Below are 10,796 nucleotides of genomic sequence, written 5' to 3' on the forward strand. Positions count from 1 at the left end.
AATTGTGTGGTTGCCATTGAGTGAGTCACCCAAAATGATTGCAGAAAACTTATAGCTGAAACTCACCGTATGTTTTTGCAGTAGTGTCCCTGTTGTTCGACAATGGAACTCGAGAATATGAAATTAGGCAGGCAGTGGTCGGAAGAAAAGATATTACAGGATAGTGCATAGTTTAAAAACAGGATGAGGCGTTAAGTGAAGGAACACTAAGAATTAGATCCAGATAACTATCTAGTCCTTGATTGCATTGTTAGTCGATGTATATTCACGTTATTTTTAGATAGAGCTAGATGTTTAAACAAGTTTATTCCGCAGAAGCATGTAAATGCTATTAAAGCTTGTTAATGAACCATCAAAGCTAATTGATATAGATAACCGGTTATTGGTATCGATTGAATTAGTATGTTATGAGTAATAATCAATATAACATTACGATAATACATGTGAGCATTAATCAGAGGACTATTAGAATACTGGATTAACATAAATATAAAATCGATCGAGAAGGTTAAAGTGGAAATAAGGATTATTGGTAATAGGTTGCGTTTCTTTAGTCGGGCTTACCAATGTAGAATTATGGTCTACTATGATATTAGTACTGCTCTAATAATAGACCTAATCCTAGAATTGTAGATTTGTCATGATATAACTGCCTAATCTATAAGATCTTACGTGGAAGTCACATCATCGTCTACACCAACTCACTGTATCGTAACAACTACCAATACATGATGAAGAACAAGCTTAGGCTAGAGATCGGGCTCGGTCAACATAAACGATTAAAGCATGTTTTTGAATATAACGAAAGCAAGAGAGCAAAGACTGTTGGCAAACGTAACTGCCGTTGGAGTAAAGAGGAGGATGAGATACTGATTATGAAAGCAAATTAGGCCTATGTAAACAGTCGTGGAAAAGGTAAAAGTGCAATCTATGATAAAGTAAGCGAAAGTTTCCCAGGGCGATCTCGTGAAGCGACAAAGAGACGTCTCTTGGGCTTGAAATGGACTCCCCTACCGTCGAGGAGCATGAACAAAATAGGTACGTGCAACCGTGCACGACGAATGAAACCGCAATCGATAACACTTGGCGTGTGAAGTTATTGCGCGCAATCACTACGTCTTGCGACAAAAACATGAGTTGTATAAACTGGCAAACGCCCTGCAAAAGGCGGTAATAACGGTGGACCAAGGGCGTTGTCGTTTAAGTAGTTATGCCCAAAGATCGTTCCCGTACACGATCAAAGCTCCACAAGAACAGGCCTCGTCAAGGGATTTCGCGGAGCTCAGTACGTCGCAGATCAAGCATATAAATCGGCGACTGTTACAAGGAACAATCAGCTCGAATATGAAGAGAGGGGCGCATAGCGTCCTCTCTGGTACCTGGAAGTCGGCTTACAAAGGGAAGTCCCCCTGCCGAATGACTTCGACACGTATTGGAAAGCAATATTCTCGAGCGAAAGCGTTACTGACGACCGTCCGGTAACGTCCAGATTGCCCAGCAACTGGTCCTTGACGGAGCCGATCACCTCAACGGAGGTACACACGGCGCTTAAGAGCATGGGTAAGTCTGCGCCCGGACCCGATGGAATAAGTCCTCGGGTGATGAACAAGCGAAAAACCGAGCGTACGACAGCATTCCTCAACTTGATGCTAACGCTTGAAATGATTCCAGACCACTTAAACCTGGCACGTGTAGTATTTATTCCAAAAGTGAAACTCCCCAGGGTTCCGGGGATTATAGACCGATTTCAATTACATCGGTAGTCGTAAGATGCCTGCACAATATTCTTGCGAAACACTGGATCACCGCGGTTCCACGTTGACACTCTCAACTAGCATTCCTAAAACGTGATGGATGCTTCGAGGGCGTTGTTTCACTACATATTATTCTACGCGACGCACGGCTCGCTACGCACAACTTGACAATGTGCTCGATTGACATCTCTAAAGCTTTTGACTCGGTGTCTCACGACACAATTAAACGAATGACCGAGGCTTATGGTGCACCGAAGCCATTAGTATCGTACATCTCGAATTGTTATAAATCTTTGAAAGCGATCGTACACAATAACATAGTCAAAGTCGGGCGAGGAGTGAGGCAAGGAGATCCGCTCTCGCCACTTCTGTTCATTATGTGTATGGATGAAGTGACCCGGCTAACAACACGCGAACATGGGGCGAAGCTGGGCAGCCAGAGGGTTGACTCGGTTCTGTTCGCGGATGATATGATGATCTTCGCAGAGACCACTGTGGGGATGCAACACAAGCTTGACATGCTATCCGCAGGACTGCAGCAAGCTGGCTTAAGTACAAACGTGCAGAAATCGCACAGCCTGACCGTCGCTGCGAATGGGAAATTAAAAACCGTGTGTGTTGTCCCTCACACGTATAAAATTGGCGGGGTATCCTTAGACCCTATAAATGTCACTGACAAATTCAAATACCTTGGTATATGGTTCAGTCACTCTGGTATCACAAAGCAGCCAATAAGTACTATGGCTGACAGTCTCCTGAGCGAGATCACTAATGCACCGCTAACTCCAGTTCAACGGTTGACTATCCTGAAGTAGTACGCTTTACCAAAACTCCAATATGTATGCCAAGTTGGCGCAATCGGTAAAACCGACTTACAGAAAGTTGATGTCTCGATCCGTAAGAGTGTTCGTCAGTGGCTGGGATTACCACATGACACAGCTAATACCTATTTTCATGCACGAGTGCGTGATGGAGGAATTGGGATTGAACCCCTATATCCGCCGGCCGGAATCAGACGATCACAAAGACTAAGGAGGTTAAACACACGGAACTGTTCACTGTTACAGGCTGTCCGGCAATCGGAGGCCTATAAACTATTCGAAGGCAAGTCCATTGGTGGTATGGCTCTAGATGACATCTATGATGTGTTGAAAGCGCGAATGTACGGTACCTTAGATGGTGGAGGCTTAAAAGTTTCAGGCCTGAGCACATCATCACACCTATGGGTCACGTCCCCGGAAGGGATGTTTTCTTGGATGTATCGTAAGGCCATACAACTGAGAGGCCACACCCTTCAAACGAAGGTAAGGGCATCAAGAGGCGGTAGAACACGTGGTGATCTATGGTGTAAAGGCGGTTGCAAGGAGACAGAGTCTTTGATGCATATCCTCCAGGAATGCAAACTTACTCAAAGATTGCGTATTGCTCGGCATCATAGAGTGATGCTGAAGCTGGAGGGTTCCCTGAGGCGGGCGGGCCTCTCAGTAATTCGGGAGCCGTACATCCGTAAAGAAAGGGGTACGCGAAACCTGACCTGTTGGTAAGTGCAAAAGGTAATATTTATGTATTGGATGTGATAATATGTAATGATAACAGACTGTTAGAATCGTGGAATTCAAAGATACGTAAGTATAACACCAACGAGTTAAACGACAAATTCAGACAGATGTGTAACGTTCATAAAGCGTCGGTCCACCATTTACCGATAGCTCTTACCATGCGTGGGATAATGGACGGGCGGTCTGAGAAAGGCCTGAGTGAAATGGGATTACCCAAGACGGCGATATCGTGGTTATGCGAACAGGCAATCATAGGATCATTGATATGCTATGATGCCTATATGAATGAACCGTTGGCCCGAACGGTCAGGCGATAAAGTAGTAGCAGATACCTAACCAGAGACAGGACTGTATCCGTCCCCAATGGTTCAAGATCTATAATCCCCGGAACCCTGGGGAGTTTCACTTTTGGAATAAATACTACACGTGCCAGGTTTAAGTGGTCTGGAATCATTTCAAGCGTTAGCATCAAGTTGAGGAATGCTGTCGTACGCTCGGTTTTTCGCTTGTTCATCACCCGAGGACTTATTCCATCGGGTCCGGGCGCAGACTTACCCATGCTCTTAAGCGCCGTGTGTACCTCCGTTGAGGTGATCGGCTCCGTCAAGGACCAGTTGCTGGGCAATCTGGACGTTACCGGACGGTCGTCAGTAACGCTTTCGCTCGAGAATATTGCTTTCCAATACGTGTCGAAGTCATTCGGCAGGGGGACTTCCCTTTGTAAGCCGACTTCCAGGTACCAGAGAGGACGCTATGCGCCCCTCTCTTCATATTCGAGCTGATTGTTCCTTGTAACAGTCGCCGATTTATATGCTTGATCTGCGACGTACTGAGCTCCGCGAAATCCCTTGACGAGGCCTGTTCTTGTGGAGCTTTGATCGTGTACGGGAACGATCTTTGGGCATAACTACTTAAACGACAACGCCCTTGGTCCACCGTTATTACCGCCTTTTGCAGGGCGTTTGCCAGTTTATACAACTCATGCTTTTTGTCGCAAGACGTAGTGATTGCGCGCAATAACTTCACACGCCAAGTGTTATCGATTGCGGTTTCATTCGTCGTGCACGGTTGCACGTACCTATTTTGTTCATGCTCCTCGACGGTAGGGGAGTCCATTTCAAGCCCAAGAGACGTCTCTTTGTCGCTTCACGAGATCGCCCTGGGAAACTTTCGCTTACTTTATCATAGATTGCACTTTTGCCTTTTCCACGACTGTTTACATAGGCCTAATTTGCTTTCATAATCAGTATCTCATCCTCCTCTTTACTCCAACGGCAGTTACGTTTGCCAACAGTCTTTGCTCTCTTGCTTTCGTTATATTCAAAAACATGCTTTAATCGTTTATGTTGACCAAGCCCGATCGCTGATGTTGCTCGATACGGGCACCAGGGACATTCAAAACAATTAGGGACGGAGGGGATCCAGCACTCGGAAAACCGTGGCTGGGCGAAGCGCCAACGGTCTTCGTACCGGATATTCTGAAGCAACATGTGTGGGCACCGCAAGAAACATACTGTAATCATCTGTAGTGAATGGAGATAAAAGAAAAACAACACCAGTGATAATTATAAGTCAATTTGCTGACCGATTTCATTAATTTCATCAATCATATTACGTGATTGTCAAGTCGTGACAATGCTTTATGTCGAAATCCTGAAACTATTATGTTTGACTAGTTATAGTGTTGATTGAGGATTAGCCAGTGGGAAAATAGGTATTGTTGTTTTAGGTGATTCGAAATTATCAGAAATTTGTAGCGTTAAAGAATCAGAGCTATCTTACTATATTATAAATTTTAATTCGAAAGTATTCATCAAGTGTTAATTTTAGTAGGCTCCAGAGTTTTGATGTTAAACATCTATTTAACCAAAAACTACATGAGAATTTAATTACTTGACTAGTGTAGTTGATAGTCTCTAAATTTCTAATTTCATTATCTAAACTATGTCCGCATTTTTACGCTGCTAATATGATAAACCAATCCGTAAACCCAAATACAATTAGCAACAACGACTATGATGGGTTTATTGATAAATGTTAAAGGCGATTCAGATGATTTCTAAATTTAAAAGACATGAAGATATAGTGCAACGTATGTATGGGCCAGGTTAACATGCAGGTAGGTTGTTGACGTATATGACAATTTAAAAATAATGAACATCATCAGAGAAATAATTTTAAAGCTAAGACTGCTTATGAAACTTCAGGCAGGAATATGACGCGTTATAAACATTCCATAAGAAGTTACTGCATTTAGCCTAAGGACATTTACAAATATGTGTCAAAAGCAACTGGAAAATATATACATGTTAAGTACAAAAAAATCATCCAGTAAAATAGTTGAACTCGCCTGGGTTATTTTTGAAAATTAGATTATTCAATGAACGACATATATAACGCCATTCGTGAGGAGTAGTAATGATCCAAAAGCATCCAGAATAAAACATGCAGTATGGCAATCACTTCCAGGGTGCTTGATGCCGTTGACGTTTTTGTCACTCGCTCGGATCAGAACAATGGAATGAATCCAGATAATTGTGTGGTTGCCATTGAGTGAGTCACCCAAAATGATTGCAGAAAACTTATAGCTGAAACTCACCGTATGTTTTTGCAGTAGTGTCCCTGTTGTTCGACAATGGAACTCGAGAATATGAAATTAGGCAGGCAGTGGTCGGAAGAAAAGATATTACAGGATAGTGCATAGTTTAAAAACAGGATGAGGCGTTAAGTGAAGGAACACTAAGAATTAGATCCAGATAACTATCTAGTCCTTGATTGCATTGTTAGTCGATGTATATTCACGTTATTTTTAGATAGAGCTAGATGTTTAAACAAGTTTATTCCGCAGAAGCATGTAAATGCTATTAAAGCTTGTTAATGAACCATCAAAGCTAATTGATATAGATAACCGGTTATTGGTATCGATTGAATTAGTATGTTATGAGTAATAATCAATATAACATTACGATAATACATGTGAGCATTAATCAGAGGACTATTAGAATACTGGATTAACATAAATATAAAATCGATCGAGAAGGTTAAAGTGGAAATAAGGATTATTGGTAATAGGTTGCGTTTCTTTAGTCGGGCTTACCAATGTAGAATTATGGTCTACTATGATATTAGTACTGCTCTAATAATAGACCTAATCCTAGAATTGTAGATTTGTCATGATATAACTGCCTAATCTATAAGATCTTACGTGGAAGTCACATCATCGTCTACACCAACTCACTGTATCGTAACAACTACCAATACATGATGAAGAACAAGCTTAGGCTAGAGATCGGGCTCGGTCAACATAAACGATTAAAGCATGTTTTTGAATATAACGAAAGCAAGAGAGCAAAGACTGTTGGCAAACGTAACTGCCGTTGGAGTAAAGAGGAGGATGAGATACTGATTATGAAAGCAAATTAGGCCTATGTAAACAGTCGTGGAAAAGGTAAAAGTGCAATCTATGATAAAGTAAGCGAAAGTTTCCCAGGGCGATCTCGTGAAGCGACAAAGAGACGTCTCTTGGGCTTGAAATGGACTCCCCTACCGTCGAGGAGCATGAACAAAATAGGTACGTGCAACCGTGCACGACGAATGAAACCGCAATCGATAACACTTGGCGTGTGAAGTTATTGCGCGCAATCACTACGTCTTGCGACAAAAAACATGAGTTGTATAAACTGGCAAACGCCCTGCAAAAGGCGGTAATAACGGTGGACCAAGGGCGTTGTCGTTTAAGTAGTTATGCCCAAAGATCGTTCCCGTACACGATCAAAGCTCCACAAGAACAGGCCTCGTCAAGGGATTTCGCGGAGCTCAGTACGTCGCAGATCAAGCATATAAATCGGCGACTGTTACAAGGAACAATCAGCTCGAATATGAAGAGAGGGCGCATAGCGTCCTCTCTGGTACCTGGAAGTCGGCTTACAAAGGGAAGTCCCCCTGCCGAATGACTTCGACACGTATTGGAAAGCAATATTCTCGAGCGAAAGCGTTACTGACGACCGTCCGGTAACGTCCAGATTGCCCAGCAACTGGTCCTTGACGGAGCCGATCACCTCAACGGAGGTACACACGGCGCTTAAGAGCATGGGTAAGTCTGCGCCCGGACCCGATGGAATAAGTCCTCGGGTGATGAACAAGCGAAAAACCGAGCGTACGACAGCATTCCTCAACTTGATGCTAACGCTTGAAATGATTCCAGACCACTTAAACCTGGCACGTGTAGTATTTATTCCAAAAGTGAAACTCCCCAGGGTTCCGGGGATTATAGACCGATTTCAATTACATCGGTAGTCGTAAGATGCCTGCACAATATTCTTGCGAAACACTGGATCACCGCGGTTCCACGTTGACACTCTCAACTAGCATTCCTAAAACGTGATGGATGCTTCGAGGGCGTTGTTTCACTACATATTATTCTACGCGACGCACGGCTCGCTACGCACAACTTGACAATGTGCTCGATTGACATCTCTAAAGCTTTTGACTCGGTGTCTCACGACACAATTAAACGAATGACCGAGGCTTATGGTGCACCGAAGCCATTAGTATCGTACATCTCGAATTGTTATAAATCTTTGAAAGCGATCGTACACAATAACATAGTCAAAGTCGGGCGAGGAGTGAGGCAAGGAGATCCGCTCTCGCCACTTCTGTTCATTATGTGTATGGATGAAGTGACCCGGCTAACAACACGCGAACATGGGGCGAAGCTGGGCAGCCAGAGGGTTGACTCGGTTCTGTTCGCGGATGATATGATGATCTTCGCAGAGACCACTGTGGGGATGCAACACAAGCTTGACATGCTATCCGCAGGACTGCAGCAAGCTGGCTTAAGTACAAACGTGCAGAAATCGCACAGCCTGACCGTCGCTGCGAATGGGAAATTAAAAACCGTGTGTGTTGTCCCTCACACGTATAAAATTGGCGGGGTATCCTTAGACCCTATAAATGTCACTGACAAATTCAAATACCTTGGTATATGGTTCAGTCACTCTGGTATCACAAAGCAGCCAATAAGTACTATGGCTGACAGTCTCCTGAGCGAGATCACTAATGCACCGCTAACTCCAGTTCAACGGTTGACTATCCTGAAGTAGTACGCTTTACCAAAACTCCAATATGTATGCCAAGTTGGCGCAATCGGTAAAACCGACTTACAGAAAGTTGATGTCTCGATCCGTAAGAGTGTTCGTCAGTGGCTGGGATTACCACATGACACAGCTAATACCTATTTTCATGCACGAGTGCGTGATGGAGGAATTGGGATTGAACCCTATATCCGCCGGCCGGAATCAGACGATCACAAAGACTAAGGAGGTTAAACACACGGAACTGTTCACTGTTACAGGCTGTCCGGCAATCGGAGGCCTATAAACTATTCGAAGGCAAGTCCATTGGTGGTATGGCTCTAGATGACATCTATGATGTGTTGAAAGCGCGAATGTACGGTACCTTAGATGGTGGAGGCTTAAAAGTTTCAGGCCTGAGCACATCATCACACCTATGGGTCACGTCCCCGGAAGGGATGTTTTCTTGGATGTATCGTAAGGCCATACAACTGAGAGGCCACACCCTTCAAACGAAGGTAAGGGCATCAAGAGGCGGTAGAACACGTGGTGATCTATGGTGTAAAGGCGGTTGCAAGGAGACAGAGTCTTTGATGCATATCCTCCAGGAATGCAAACTTACTCAAAGATTGCGTATTGCTCGGCATCATAGAGTGATGCTGAAGCTGGAGGGTTCCCTGAGGCGGGCGGGCCTCTCAGTAATTCGGGAGCCGTACATCCGTAAAGAAAGGGGTACGCGAAACCTGACCTGTTGGTAAGTGCAAAAGGTAATATTTATGTATTGGATGTGATAATATGTAATGATAACAGACTGTTAGAATCGTGGAATTCAAAGATACGTAAGTATAACACCAACGAGTTAAACGACAAATTCAGACAGATGTGTAACGTTCATAAAGCGTCGGTCCACCATTTACCGATAGCTCTTACCATGCGTGGGATAATGGACGGGCGGTCTGAGAAAGGCCTGAGTGAAATGGGATTACCCAAGACGGCGATATCGTGGTTATGCGAACAGGCAATCATAGGATCATTGATATGCTATGATGCCTATATGAATGAACCGTTGGCCCGAACGGTCAGGCGATAAAGTAGTAGCAGATACCTAACCAGAGACAGGACTGTATCCGTCCCCAATGGTTCAAGATCTATAATCCCCGGAACCCTGGGGAGTTTCACTTTTGGAATAAATACTACACGTGCCAGGTTTAAGTGGTCTGGAATCATTTCAAGCGTTAGCATCAAGTTGAGGAATGCTGTCGTACGCTCGGTTTTTCGCTTGTTCATCACCCGAGGACTTATTCCATCGGGTCCGGGCGCAGACTTACCCATGCTCTTAAGCGCCGTGTGTACCTCCGTTGAGGTGATCGGCTCCGTCAAGGACCAGTTGCTGGGCAATCTGGACGTTACCGGACGGTCGTCAGTAACGCTTTCGCTCGAGAATATTGCTTTCCAATACGTGTCGAAGTCATTCGGCAGGGGGACTTCCCTTTGTAAGCCGACTTCCAGGTACCAGAGAGGACGCTATGCGCCCCTCTCTTCATATTCGAGCTGATTGTTCCTTGTAACAGTCGCCGATTTATATGCTTGATCTGCGACGTACTGAGCTCCGCGAAATCCCTTGACGAGGCCTGTTCTTGTGGAGCTTTGATCGTGTACGGGAACGATCTTTGGGCATAACTACTTAAACGACAACGCCCTTGGTCCACCGTTATTACCGCCTTTTGCAGGGCGTTTGCCAGTTTATACAACTCATGCTTTTTGTCGCAAGACGTAGTGATTGCGCGCAATAACTTCACACGCCAAGTGTTATCGATTGCGGTTTCATTCGTCGTGCACGGTTGCACGTACCTATTTTGTTCATGCTCCTCGACGGTAGGGGAGTCCATTTCAAGCCCAAGAGACGTCTCTTTGTCGCTTCACGAGATCGCCCTGGGAAACTTTCGCTTACTTTATCATAGATTGCACTTTTACCTTTTCCACGACTGTTTACATAGGCCTAATTTGCTTTCATAATCAGTATCTCATCCTCCTCTTTACTCCAACGGCAGTTACGTTTGCCAACAGTCTTTGCTCTCTTGCTTTCGTTATATTCAAAAACATGCTTTAATCGTTTATGTTGACCAAGCCCGATCGCTGATGTTGCTCGATACGGGCACCAGGGACATTCAAAACAATTAGGGACGGAGGGGATCCAGCACTCGGAAAACCGTGGCTGGGCGAAGCGCCAACGGTCTTCGTACCGGATATTCTGAAGCAACATGTGTGGGCACCGCAAGAAACATACTGTAATCATCTGTAGTGAATGGAGATAAAAGAAAAACAACACCAGTGATAATTATAAGTCAATTTGCTGACCGATTTCATTAATTTCATCAATCATATTACGTGATTGTCAAGTCGTGACAATG

Source organism: Schistosoma haematobium (genome assembly GCF_000699445.3).
Source record: "Schistosoma haematobium chromosome Unknown HiC_scaffold_69, whole genome shotgun sequence".
Classification (NCBI taxonomy): Eukaryota; Metazoa; Platyhelminthes; class Trematoda; order Strigeidida; family Schistosomatidae; genus Schistosoma; species Schistosoma haematobium.